Source organism: Emydura macquarii, unplaced genomic scaffold (genome assembly GCF_026122565.2).
Source record: "Emydura macquarii macquarii isolate MOO-44397 ecotype Brisbane River unplaced genomic scaffold, CSIRO-AGI_Emac_v2 contig_3240, whole genome shotgun sequence".
NCBI lineage: Eukaryota > Metazoa > Chordata > Testudines > Chelidae > Emydura > Emydura macquarii.
In genome coordinates this window covers 3,526,477-3,540,390 of record NW_027133377.1, presented here as the reverse complement: position 1 = coordinate 3,540,390, position 13,914 = coordinate 3,526,477, and the positions used below count along the sequence as shown (strand labels likewise).

The following is a 13,914-nucleotide window of genomic DNA, read 5'->3' as shown; positions in this document are numbered from 1 at the left end:
CCCTGCCCCCCAAAAAAACCTGCAAAATAAAACTGTACTACAATACAGTGTAAGACACAGCCTCAATGTATACCAAGAGTGCTCTTCTTCCACAGGAGAGCCGGCAGGGGTCAGTATGTGGGCCTTGGTGCCAAGAATGTGTCAGAGGGCCCATGCCCAACCTTTCCTAGGGTGCCCACACCTGGCCAAAGTTTTGGCATTAGTTTTTCTTTTTTCATGTATATACAAGAAAAAAACAGAAGGGATGAGAATGGGGGGAGCGTGAAGGGAAGGGTCTGATCAGCTGGAGTGTTGTGCTGAGAGGAAACTGACTGAAGAAACTGGTGCCTTTTCATCAAGTGATTTTCACACTTCCTGTACAAATACATATAACCAGCATTAGGTCTAACAGAGGGAAGGTAGAAGGAGGAATTTGTATTATGGCAGAGGCTAAATATCATGGCCCCACCTGTCCAGCCACTATGGAAACATATACTAAATGACAATCCCAGCCTCCAGAACAGCAATGGAATACTGAATAGTATTTGGCCTGACAATTCATTAGGCAGAACATAAGAATAACACCCCTCATGCTTTCTGCTCACCCTCAAACATGAACACTGGGGATCAATAGTGCCCCTTGTCCACCAGCTTGTACTATGGCAGCATTATAGGGAATCTTCTAAATCAAAGGCCTGATTCTTCTCTCACACCAACTTTACCCTAGTTCCACTCCATTTCCTTCAGTGGAGTTATTCCTGATTTACACTGGCACATCATAGCAGAATCAGTCCCCAAAGTCTTTAGAAATGCAGTGAAGCTGAATTAGTGTCAACACTTTCTCAAGAGGCATCTTTCCAAATAGACGCCCACCCCTCACAGAAGATTGGGGTGCTCTAAATGCAGTAATTAATAGGCAGCACCACAATAAATACTGTAAACATCAATAATAATAAATCTTCAGCAGACTTTTTGCATCTGCTTGTAGAGAGTTTGTTTTTCATGGAAGACAAAGCAATGACTGTGTGGAAATTACACTGATGTCACTGCTGAAATACAATAATGTAGCATTCCAAAACATATAAAAATTACAGCTTTGCCATGTATTCTGTACTATATGGGGTAATTTAATCATTTCAGTGCAGCAAAATGGACTATTATGGATCCTCAATGTAGCTGTAAAGCTTGAGTTCTAATAGCAAGTTATGCACCACTTCATTAAAGACACAGTTCATTTCATACACACAAAACCTGAGTCATCAGAACAGATGGTGTGGGGAGGTGAAATCCATTCCCCCAAATTAGGTGCAGGGCTGCAGTGCAGCTAACTCATGGGCTTGTGACCTGGAATAACATCCACAGCTCTCCTCACCATTTGTGCCAGCATAAGGGCTGCTATAGATAAAGAATATGGACCTCATGGCTTCTCCCACAGCCAACCCTCAATATTGCCCTCTCTACTGGATTACGTTGGATCAGTGAGAAAACCGTTCCTCTTTACAACACACATAGGTGTAGACAGTTCCTGTCCAAGCACTCCTCCCAGCAGCTCCCTGCCTCTCTGAAGCCTCACTGCTAGGCTAAGGTGACACAGAAAGTCTAGCATGGGTCCTTCGCACCAAGATGAATTTCACACCTAAGGAATTTCTTCTTGCTATTCATGGGTAGTTTGAGAGTGCACCGAGGGAACATCAAAATCACAATCTGGCTCCTTGTGGAGATGTCTAGATTAACCCAAGACCACCTCTTTTTATTCCAGGTCAGATTTTTGGCCCATTCCACTACCTATGCACCTCTCAGACATTGCCAAGGGAAAAAAAAGAAATTACCTGTCACTCACTTGGTGAAGTTAAGCATGGTGGGAGCAGTCAGTAGTGGGTGTAGAGCTGGCCTAAACAAATACTGTGTTTCCCTCCTGCTGTCCCTGTCACAGAGGGCATGTGGGGTTTGGTCAGAGTACTGTGCATTCCTCTATATGCTGTAACCCCAGTTGGCAGAGAGACTTTTTAGGGACCTTTGACAGCTAGTGTAAGTTATAGCAGTCTTAGGTTGCTCTAATGTACTCTGGGGCAGAGGTAGACAAACTTAGGGCAGCAGAGAATATGACCCTCCATTCCTTCAGAAAAGCCTGTTTATAGTGAAGTCAATGGCAAAGTTCCTATCACAGCAGTTCCCAAACATTTTCCCTGCATGACCCCATTTTCAAATGTGTTGTTTCCCACTACCCCAGACAGCATAGAAGTTGCCATTTAAAAATGGCATCTTCCCTGCAGTGTGACCTCACATGCACTGTACATACAAGGTCACGCTGCAAGGACGATGCCATTGTGCTTTACAAAATGGCATCCTCTGGACTTCATAACCTCACACACATACGGTGAGTGTGAGGTAATGCTGCATGGAGAGCGCCATTTTGTGGAGCAAAACAGCATCCACAGTGCAACGTGACCTTGTGTATATGCTGCGTGTGAGGTCACGCTGTGGGGAGGAGACCATTTTGTAAAATGGCATCCTCTGTATGCTTGAGATTGCCGTGATCCCATCTGCTAATGAAGCAACCCCACTTGGGGTCACGACCCAGTTTGGAAACTGCTGCCCTACTGAGTTCAATGGCAGTGGGTCTTACACTGCAATGTAAGCCCAGGGTTAGTAGGAGTCGAGTAAGCTGACCTGTGTTAGGAAACCCTAGGTGAAGAATTTTCTGACCCCCTATATGAACCTAGGGCTCTGGTGTCCACACTGAAGTGGGTAGCTACAAGTCAAAGTAACCATCTCCCAGAGTCCCTAGCACCCCCACCCCAAAATGTGGCTATTCTAGCCTTAGGAACATGGTGCACTGTGGGAAAACTTTACTGCCTGCCCTGCATATTATCAGGAATCAGCTCACTTTGCAAAAGCTTTCTCAGTTCACGCTCCATTGCAAACCCAGGAGGCTTCTCTGCTAGGGTGCTTCCAGACTGGTGATCAGAACAGAATGAGTTAATGCCGGCCTGAGCTGCTGCCACTTGCCGGGGTGGGGTGAGGTGGGGAGGGTGGTTTCCATTTTCAATAGCAGGGATTGCAGATTGTTTGGATAGAGAAGACTAAGGAAGTTGTCCCATGGAATTGTGGGATACTTCCAGCTGACTCCCAGGACTTGAGTCAAGCAGGGCTGCAGCTACACAGCAAAGCAATGAGGCTCAGACCCTGGACCCTGGCTTGACTTCAGTGTGGCCCCTCCAGGATGCTGGGGCCCAATCTCAATTGCAGTATAGATGCATAGGGGTGTTAGCCTTGAGCCCAGGCCCAAGCATGAGCTTACATCGCAGTGTAGACATAACCCCAGAAGTGGCATGTTCAGAGCACTGTATTTTGTTTCAGTGGCAAACCACAGCCTTGAATCTTCTACTCTAGTGTCCAAAACAGCTCTGCTTCCTTTTCCCAAAACGTTAATCGTAAGAGTGTTGGGATGGTACATATCTTAGGTGTTTAGGTTCTACCATTCACTGTTTTATTCCTTCATGGTTGCTCAAGTTAGTCAAGAAATTTGTATCGGTTTATTCTTTTTATGTTAATAAAAGTAAGTACAGAAATTAAGAATGTGAACTACTGGCAGCTATAATGAAAGTGATTCATCTGTCAATTCTTCCATACTGCAAATAAGATTGTTTATGCAGTTCCTTCATCTTACAGACCTTCCCTAGCAAAACACACGACTCAGCAACTTGAAAGCTCTTTAGTACTTTTCAGCTAAAATCAGAAAGTCAGGAGAAGGTTCAAAGCAATGAGGGTTTGGTCCTGAAAGGTGACAAGCCCCTTGAATGGCCCTGGAAGCTAAGGGGAGCTGCAGTAGCAGTCCAGGTGAACGGAATGGAATTTCCACTTTGGAACATCTACAGCATCTGCTCCTGAAGATAAAGCTTTGTTGGTTTTTTTCAAGGAGGACCATCATCGCATCACATTTTTCAGTCCCCCTTCTGGAAGTCAGATCTTTTTGGTTATTCTGGAAAAACAGGCTCTGTTTTCTGAACTCTAAGCTTCCACACCTTCTAGACTCCAGATGAACTTGAATTGCTCAACTCCCTCAGCCCAGGCATGACTATTTTTTCTTTCTGACAACCAAGGCCTCTTCTTTATTTTTGACCAACACTACCCCCACATCAGGAAATGAGAGCATCTGCAAAGCTGAAGTATCTACAGCATGCATTATTTAAATTTGTAAGGCTATTTAATGTTCACCACACATTTGATCCTAATAGTGCAAGTGATTTTCTATCAGTTTATTTATTTTTTTTCCATTTTAACAAGGAAAACTGCCCCTCCAAATATAAACGTCGCTTGTTATTTTGAGGCAGTGATGCAAAACATACAGCACGTAGACCACGTTTGGCTTGCTTAGCAGATGTCTACAGATCACTTGATGTTAATTTCAACATAAAAGCTATTATATTTCTGGCCTTGCCCTATTAGTTGTTAAATAATTATTTATGGTTGGCAGATAAATTCTAGGAACCTTGAATAAAGCCCATCAACCTTATTAAACTAACTGTATTTGACATAAACAGTTTTCAGCCATGGAGGACCCTCAATATAATGTTTATTTCATATACAATTTCATTTCATCATCTAAGAGGTAATCCTGTATTTATATTTTAACAAACTGAATATAATGTGCATACTAACACTACTTCACAAGCAAGGAATTAACCTGTCTGGCTCATTGACATTTACAACGGTGTACTATAGCTAACAGATTATTTAGTTTATCTAAATAATCTACTTACTTCACAGCTCTGGCACTTGCTAATATGTGTTTCTATAGATGCTGCAGCTTTGTGTACCTACTCCATTATACATGTGATTAAGAGCTAGTGTATTGCAGCTTTGATGGCTGAAAATCAAAAAAGGTAATTGGAAATCACTATTTGCCTTAATTAATATTTTTAAAGGTGCCAACCCTTTTTGCAAGTTTGTGGTTACACAAACACGTACACATACTTAGAACATTGCAACTGCTGTGTAGTCTATTTGAGTGCCTTGTAAATTATGAACTGCCAATATACTACAAACCTCATAAAACTTTTATTGTGTGCAAACATGAGTTAAATGTGCAAGGCATTGCATGAAATCTTTCAAACAAGTCTCTGGATGTTCATATGTTATTGTCTGAAGAAATTTAGGTGATTTGTTTCCTCCTGTGAGCATGCTTTTGTCTAATTAAACTTTTGCATCATTAACAGTCAAGTTAGAATTCCAGAGATCTGAAGGACAAAAAATTTGAATGTGATATTAAGTACAATTCAGTTGAGATGCCTATTCCAATTTCATTTGTCTATTTAAAAAAGCAGTCTTCTCCATTATTATAGTAATGTACATTACTTCCATATTTAAGTTTGTGTGCAGTTTACTATTTGTTTGTGAGGTCAATTCAAATAAAAATTAGTGATCCAAAAAGAATTCAAATGTAGATTTGATAGTATATGGTATTCTTCATTTTCTGTCCTAAATTATTGTGCAGCATTACTTTGCACAGCTAGAAGCTGAACCAAACCTACTGAAGTCAATAAAACTCTTTCCATTGATTTCAGTGGGATTTGGATAAGGTCCCTCTAGTTGCTGATATGTTTCACTTCTGAAGTGGTTTTACTTCAGTGGTTTATAATTAGATTTTATTAGCAAACAAAAACTACATTTACTGACAGTTAAGATTGTGGCCGGACACACCCCATCCACCCAAAATCTTAGAAGTTAAGGGGAAAGACTTAGCCATTCCAATGCAACTTCACATTGTCTACATCACTGTTAATAACATATTCCAAGACTCCCTAAGGCTTTCACTTCCATTTCCAACAGATGTCAAAAAGCAGTATGTACCCCAACTTACTCAAACTTGCACTCTACTGCGAAACATTAACAGTGACCTCAGCATCTTTAAAGGCAGAATAACTTCCCGAATGTGTGACAGCAACTTATTTCCATACTGTAATGGGGTGGCACCCACCTCTCCTGAGCGCTCCCTGGCCAAGTGTGTGTGGACCTCCAATATTTCTTGATTTCTCTGCTCATGAGACCCCGTCGGCCGCTGTGCTGGTTGGGAGGGCCTTTGATGACTCAGCCTGCCAACTGAGTCACACACAGTCCATGCATAAAAACAAAACTAATCTCTTCTGGGGTATATAGTCCAACCAGGACTATCTCAATGATCTCAGCTGTGTCCTGCAGTGCTCCCCAGGCTCAGTTCTTTAACAGTTTAACAGGGCCCATCATGGGATGCTCAGTTGGTGCATCCCAGCTGAGATCTGGCTACCTGGTAAAGTTTCCTGTTCAGAAGTGGAGCAGCACCCCTAGAGCTTCCTCCCTTGAGACTCTTTGCCTTCACGTTAGCCCTCAGTGACCCCAGCTCTCCAGCTGAGCCATTTCTCTCAAACTTAATTCACAGACCTCAGCTCTCCAGCTAAGTCAGTCTCAGTTCAGCCCCCTTCCAGGGTGAGGGGTGGGGTGGTAACAGCTCAATACTTAAGCCATTTCTCTAGCAGCTATTGAAGGGACTGGGGCCCACCTACTATTCCCTGCCACAACCCAGAGACCCTCTAAATAGCAGCCACATGCCATATTTATTTAATACCTACACTTTCCTGATCCATTTCCCTGCAGCCCTTCTCTTTCTCGAATTCCAGCAGCCAGCCAGGAGTATCTTCCTTCCTCCCCCAGTCCCTGTCAGCAGACTAAAGTCAGTCACCTCTCCCTGCAGCTCCTTTTATAAGAGTCTGCTGGGCCCTGGCGGGCTGCTTCCCTGCAGCCTCTTTCTGATTGGCTGCTTCCCATGGATTCACTCTAGGCAGCTTGGAGGACCCACCTCCACTGTTCTCTCCAGCAGGGGGCCTAATACACCCTGTCACATATGCCTTAAAGGTGTGGGGTGGATGGGGTATTTCCTGCCACTTGACTGTCACTAAATGCCATTTTTGTTTGCTAAATTCCTAGATTATACAGCTATGGTGAACCTTAGTGGGTAGCATGCCAGAGTCAGGGAAAAGAGGAGCTGCACCTGCCTGGGAATCAGAGGAAGAAACTCAGCTGCTGAAGCTGTCCCTGTTTACATGGACTCTCCTGAAGTGTGTGAGAGATTGTGATGTACCTCAGTAAACTCTTTGTATCTATCACATTTTATCCCTGTTTAAAGGTTACTGAAAGTAAGCACACCATGAGCAACCTTCCATGTTTAGCAGTGATGACTTCAACTGTCAGCTGAAAGGAATCTCCAAGGAGTCTTTATAATCACTTCCCGAAACTCTCTGCAGCCTCTCATGGATTTCTGGAAATTGGATGTAGTTAGGAGCAGCAGTGGGGTGTGTGTGCCTGTATTACACCAGCAGAGCTGCCTATTGCTCTCTTCATTTCCTATCAGTATGAAGCACACCTCTCAACCTTCAAACACACCCATCTGGGATACCTGCAAGTATAATGGCCACCATTTTGGCAAACACCAGAGACTGAACCGATAACCTCCAGAGCTAAAAAGCAAGAGTCTTTATAGCTTGTTCTAAAGACCCAGCTGCTCCCAATGCTAATAGTCACACACTTACCTCCTATGTGGACTGGGCACAGAGGGGGACACAACACATGACCAGTGGGTTTCAAAAGAAAAATATGTGACTAAGGAAATGTGAACCATGTATCTGGTGAGTCACACCATCAAATACAGATTATCATAGTTTTCAGCACAACATTTGTTTGAAAATGGTCTGTTCACTGTATGAACCACATGCAATCACACCATCCTCCTCCCCGCTCCGAATGCCTTTACCTTTCGATCTCTAGCTTAGCCCCTTGCTATATGTTATGTGTGTGGTCTAGCAGACAGGGCATTAGTGTAGGATTCAGAAGACCTGGGTTTTGTTCCCAGCTCTGTTGCTGGCCTTCCGTGTGACCTTGGACAAGTCACTTCTCCCTCTTCTGTGCTTTTGTCCTCTCCACCCTTTGTCGATGTCTCTTCGGTCTAGAACATCAGCTCTTTGGGGTAGGGGATGTCTAGGACTATGTCTCTGTACAGCGTGGTCCCATTCTACATTTCAGAGCAGAGGGAGCATTGGGCTATGGCCCTGCTTCTCCACACCATAAACCATCATTAATGCTGATTTAGGTTTGCCAAACTAAACCATTAAGGAAACAAGCAGCTAAATTATCTAATCTTATTTCAACATTAACATAATAGATAAAAAGTAAGCTGTGTGTGTGTGTAAGTCCATGGTTCTACAGAGGAAACCTTCAGTTTTCAGACAGAAACTAAGAAGAGAAAGTTAAGTGTCATCATGAAGACCCCAGGGGAGTGAATGACAGAGTTGAGCTTAAAACACAAGGGAGGTCCCTTGCTTTCAAGTCCTGGGCTTAGTTCACTAGCTTATATTTTATATAATTAAAGTGTCCCTTTTTTTGCAGCCAGAAGAAATATGAGGGGTTCAGCTGAGGAGCCACTTCAGCTGTAGTCAGCTAGCTGCAAGGGAACTTGAGGTGCTCCTAACAGCGTCAGTTGCAGCTTGGCCTCCTATACCTGTGTAATGGTTTGGAGTCCTTCCAAAACTCAAGAGACCTATAGGGATAGGTTTCATGGACACAGACTCTGAGATCGGGATGACTCTAGGTATGCTGGGGGTAAAGGGGCTCAGGTAGGGAAGAAAGAGAAATCAGGGAAAATAATTCAGTGATAAACTTTCAACCCCAGCAAGCAGTTTTCAATTGTAATGATATCTCGTGAAAGAACGGAGCTACAAATGAAAGCTGAATTTTCCCTGTAGTTATGGTCTTTGTGGGCCCAAAGGCCACCGCCTCGCAGTGGCATTTATACCACATTTATACCCAAAGGCCTTGCCTCACATTTATACTTGGCCTTTCTACGTGGCGAAGTCAACCTTGATTAAAGCATTCAATAGATAGGAGCAGGGTGTGGGTAGGTGGGTGTTTCACTTCTACTTTCAAGAGTAAGTGGTTGTGGTCAAGATCAGGTTTTGTCATAGGATTAGTTTTACAATTATTACCAATGACAAAACAATTTCTCTTTACATGTTTCTTGCTGCACGTGATAATGCAAAGTTTCCTGGAACATCATGTCATAAATTAGCAAAGGTGAGCAGCCAGTGAGGCAGAAACTATGAGGAGGAGGAAATGTAAATAAAAATTATCCACCTAACTTCTTCTCTATTCAACATGCATCATTTTGACATACAGTCCCAATTTTTATTTTTTAAGCTTCCTGTTAAGACATAGCTGCTTTGCTAAATTATAAATCTGATCAATAAAGCACTGTCATATACAGCAGACTCTTTCCTTGGTAACTTTAACAAAAAAACCAAATACTAGCTGTGCTGCATAGGTAGGGAAGCAACATTATTTAGTGGCTAGAGCAAGGGACTGAGAGTCATAAAACTGGATCTTGACACCAACCTGCTGGGTGTTCTTCTTTAAGTCCCTTCTTTGTGCAGCAGTTTCACCATCTGTAAAATGGGGATAATACACCTTACAAAGGTGCTGTGATGCTTAAGCAATTAATTTCTATGAAGCGGTTTGTGATCCTTAAACAGAAGTCATTATAGAAGTGCTAAATATTTGATTATTAATCTCATACAGAAGTTCTTAATAGCTAGTATCATGTGGCAAACATTTTCATATTACACTCATCCCTTTCATTTTTAATTCAAGTGTTAAAAGTATCTCTCTCCAACACAAAAGCATATATTGTAGCTATAAATATCAAGGGGGAGATAACATATTATGCAACTTCTGGAGGCTTGCCATCCGATTGAGACTGCACAACCTGTTGAAATTAGCTATGTTTATTTTGAAAGATTGACAGCTGGAGTTTTGTCTATTACTTTCACAGTTTCTGCCTGATAAATTAGATCACTGGGCTTGTAAGTTTCTTTTTTTGTTCAAGGCATTTTTATTAAATAGATATCCCATTAGATCAGTGGTTCTCAACCTATCTGATCATAGGAATAACACTGACATTATCAATATTTAACTCAAAAGGTGAAATTAATAGTGGATGATATTCTTTACCATAAAAGGAAAAGATTTACCTAATCAGTTTTCCTGCTTTGGTCTCTACTTCTTTAACAAAAGCCATTAATTATGGCTTATAAATTATTTCTATGATAGTCGTTGTGTGACTTTAGTTAACATTGTGAGACTAGTGTATATGCAGATTAGCATCTGTATAGTTTTATCACTCCCAATGTGTGTGCGCTCTGATGGTTTGTGACGCAGAGTAGTAACTATTAGCATCTTCCTCTTTGCTTTCTTCCTTTTGCGGACAATGAACTGTCTCTGCTAAGTATTCTGCCACAGCACAATGCTTTGAAAAACAAAGCCCGTCTCCCATCATCTCTGTAAATGATTTGGGGCGGTTTACACTCCAGTCAAAACATCTGTGGTTAACCCCACCACCACTCTCTTCCACACTTCAGTTTTACATATGCAAAATTTGTGTTCTGAAATGTAGCCAAGCATCTGGACTTTAATGCCCTATACATGCTCTGGAAGTTCCACTGTGCATACAAAATTATTCAGGACAGAACCACAGAAGGACTCCCCTACTCCCCCTCTACGTGAATACCAATGAGAAATTGGGATGAGTTTTATTTTCTCTTTTGATCATAGAGAGGAGGTTGAAATCAAATTTTAAAACAACATGTATTCATGGGTAAGTCTCTGCAAAATGTTAGAGACCAGGGGTGCAAGTACATGTTGTATTAACATCTTCTGCCCATGAAGCTGCAGTAATTTGCATGACATTATCTACCTGGGATGTTGCTATGGTTATCACCATAATACATAAGTAATTACTAGGGCAAGTTGCTTGTCTCATGGCACATGCAGTGCACAGACACTGTCAGAAGCAAAGGAGCTTTTCATATATTTGACAATGTAAATGTTTGAACAAACATGAAGAAGGGAGACTCCTGATAAAGTAAAACCTTTCTTGGGTGCTCCTTCAGGACCTAAGAACCAGTACAATGTATCTAACATTCACCCTTTGGTTTTCCATAACATGAGAGTGCATCACACGTGTTTAAGTCCACCACACATTTAGGCCAACAGTTTCAAACCTGAGTGACTGAAGTTGGGCTTCTAAATCTATGCAGGCACCTAAATAAAAACAGCCTGATCTTCAGAGGTGCTGAGCTCCTCCAGTTCGCAGAGACTTGAGTGGACTTTCTGAAAAGCAGACCACTTTTATTTTAGTGCTGAAATATGGATTTAGGGAGCCTAACACTGGGCAAACTCAAAATGTCGGCTCTATTATCTTTCCACATTAAGACTTTTAAAGTTGCTGTGTCTCTTGAATGACTTCCACTAAAAACTAGTCTCCAAGTCATCCGACTGTGCAGCATTGTATCATAGGTAAGGCTGCGAGTCTGTCACGGAGTTCGCGGAAGTCACAGAATCTATGCAGCTGGCCCTGGGGACCACTGGAGAAGCAGGAGCCTGAGCAGTGGCCGGAGCGGCAGCCCCAGAGGCTGTTGGGAGAGCTGTCCACAGGTCCTCGGAGCAGCAGGCAGCCAGCCCCTGCCACCAGAGAAAGGGCCAGTCATTGGTCCCTGCACCACCTCCCCCCACCCAAGAGCAGCAGCACCTCCAGCCCCTTCCCCACACAGCAGCGGCACTCCCGGCAGCAGCTAAGGTTTAGTCAGGGGTATTTATAGTAAAAGTCATGGATAAGTCACTGACCGTGAATTTTTCTTTATTGCCCATGACCTGTCCATGACTTTTATTAAAAATACCCATGATTAAATCTTAGCCTTAATCATAGGACATTTCATTGTTAAACAGGGTGGATTGATTTAAATCATTGATCACCAAGAGAAAATCATTGATTTAAATCATGTTTCTCACTGATACTTCTTTAAATATTTCTTAAACAATAGTGCAAATCTGATCACTAAAACATATTAATTTACAACTCAGTAATGATTTTACAACATCTAGGAGGGTATACTTTGTGTAATTTTTTAGATAATTAGATTTTTATTAATTTAGGAAATAGTACATAATACTCATTACCTGTGTCAAGCTGCAGATTCAGCAGCAGTCCATTAGGAATGGTAAGAACTAAATCACACACACAAACACAATAGCACTTATATTTTATTAAACTAAATCTTAAATGTTACATAAATGTTTCACATTTGCAATTGGAGCAGTCTCCTGAGTTGCCGGCTGTCAAACTTTTTTTTTTTTTTTTTTAATTTTCAGACGTTATTAACTCTAACAGACAAGTCATCACAACACTAAACGTACACTGTCCTTAAAACTTCTACAACTAGCTCTCATCTTCCCCACTCCCACTGTCATTTTTATTCACAGACTGAAATAGAAATACGAATTTTCCTGCTTTTTCAACTTCCAGTCAATTTCTTAGCTTTGAGTGAATAATACCCAGTCTTGCAGATCAGACTCAAAAGATGCCAGGCATATTACAGACATAGGAATATTGAGTACACACTATTTTCTGTTCACTTTGAAAATATCTGCGGAAGAAAAAGTAAACAGGCGATAAGCCAAATGCAAGATGTAAAAAGTAGGATAAATATGGTTAGATTCAGGAGAAAAAAATGTTACAAACACTAAGCAAAGCTCTTTGATTTGCACTGTTTTCCAGCCCATAAAACCCTAATATCTGCCAACATTTCATTAAGAGATTATATACTACTCAGCATGCCTGCGGCTGCATAAATGTTTTGCTAAAGAAATGTTATCCATGTTGCAGATCCAATATTTTTGCAATGCACAAAACTTAGATGAATCATTAAGAGAAGTGTAGTTTAGTAAAATAATATTTTAAATCTAAACCTGATGAACAACATTTATCATTCAGTAGCAGAGGGTTTCTCCCAGCCAGAAAAGATTATACTTAGCAATGTTATTAAAATATTTTTTAAATCAACTATCCAGTGAAAACTATTCAACATTTTTAAGAAGAAATTAGCTGTATTTCGTATGAGAAATTTAGGGGGGGAGGGGGGGACGGACACGACCCACAATTTTTTTAATTAAATAAAATGGTCAGTAGAAATGGTGACTTTTCATAGGCTACTGAGCGCTAAAGACGTTTTATGAGATCATGGCTGCACAACTCTAAACAATATATCTTGTATCTCTGACCTGTGGGAATAAGAAACCTGCAGCACTGAGACTGGAGTGGTTTCTGATCAAACACAGTATGCTTTCAGAGTGAGAATCTAAGGATTAGGGCTCTTCATTTCTTTTTAATTACTACCTCTTTACAATAAAGAGTAACAGATCATTAAGATGTTTATTACTGCTAGAAAGGGTCCTGGATCAAATCCCTGCAGATCTGAACACCTCTGATTCTCCATCTGTCTAGGTACTTACATACTGCCATGGTATCTGATCACCTGTAATTGATTTGAATATGGATTTGTATAAACATTTGGTAAATGGCCTTTAAATAAATAAATAAAACCAACATTCAAACCCCAAAATCCCACGTGCAATCCCCCAAATTTTGAAGTGTTCAAAATGAATAATAATGTTTTGCAGATTGGGCCCATTTCTGGTTATTACTAATTTCTCTCCATAGAAACAACTCCAAATTTTTGTGGAGGAATCTATCAATATTTATTCAGGGTGATTTCTCCACCACTACCACCACCCCACAACTCCTTATTTCTTTACTAATAAGAATATGTATCAAGCTACAGGGTACATAATTGATTAGTGTATGGACAATAAAACCAGTCTATAATCCAAACCCTTTGCTAATGACTAACTGCATTGCCATTAGCCACACAACAAGTATATTCAACAGAGTAACCATGCTTTTCTCTACAGTCAAGTGAAATGGATCTGGATCCACCAGGCAGGGCCCAAGCATAATTTTTTCAGGCCCAGTACAAACTTGTAACACGGGCTCCCTCCCACAAACATACCACAATC

The 13,914-nt window shown here is 41.3% G+C and overlaps 1 long non-coding RNA gene across 1 annotated transcript; it reads right to left on the bottom strand.

Moving 5' to 3' along the window:
• Positions 1 to 5,033: 5,033 nt before the first annotated feature.
• On the bottom strand, positions 5,034 to 6,694 carry LOC137142664 (uncharacterized). The gene is made up of 3 exons (XR_010916979.1): positions 6,588 to 6,694; positions 5,960 to 6,081; positions 5,034 to 5,219 (listed from the first exon to the last, which is right to left on the bottom strand). It is a non-coding gene; the product is annotated as an uncharacterized lncRNA (long non-coding RNA).
• Positions 6,695 to 13,914: the final 7,220 nt, after the last annotated feature.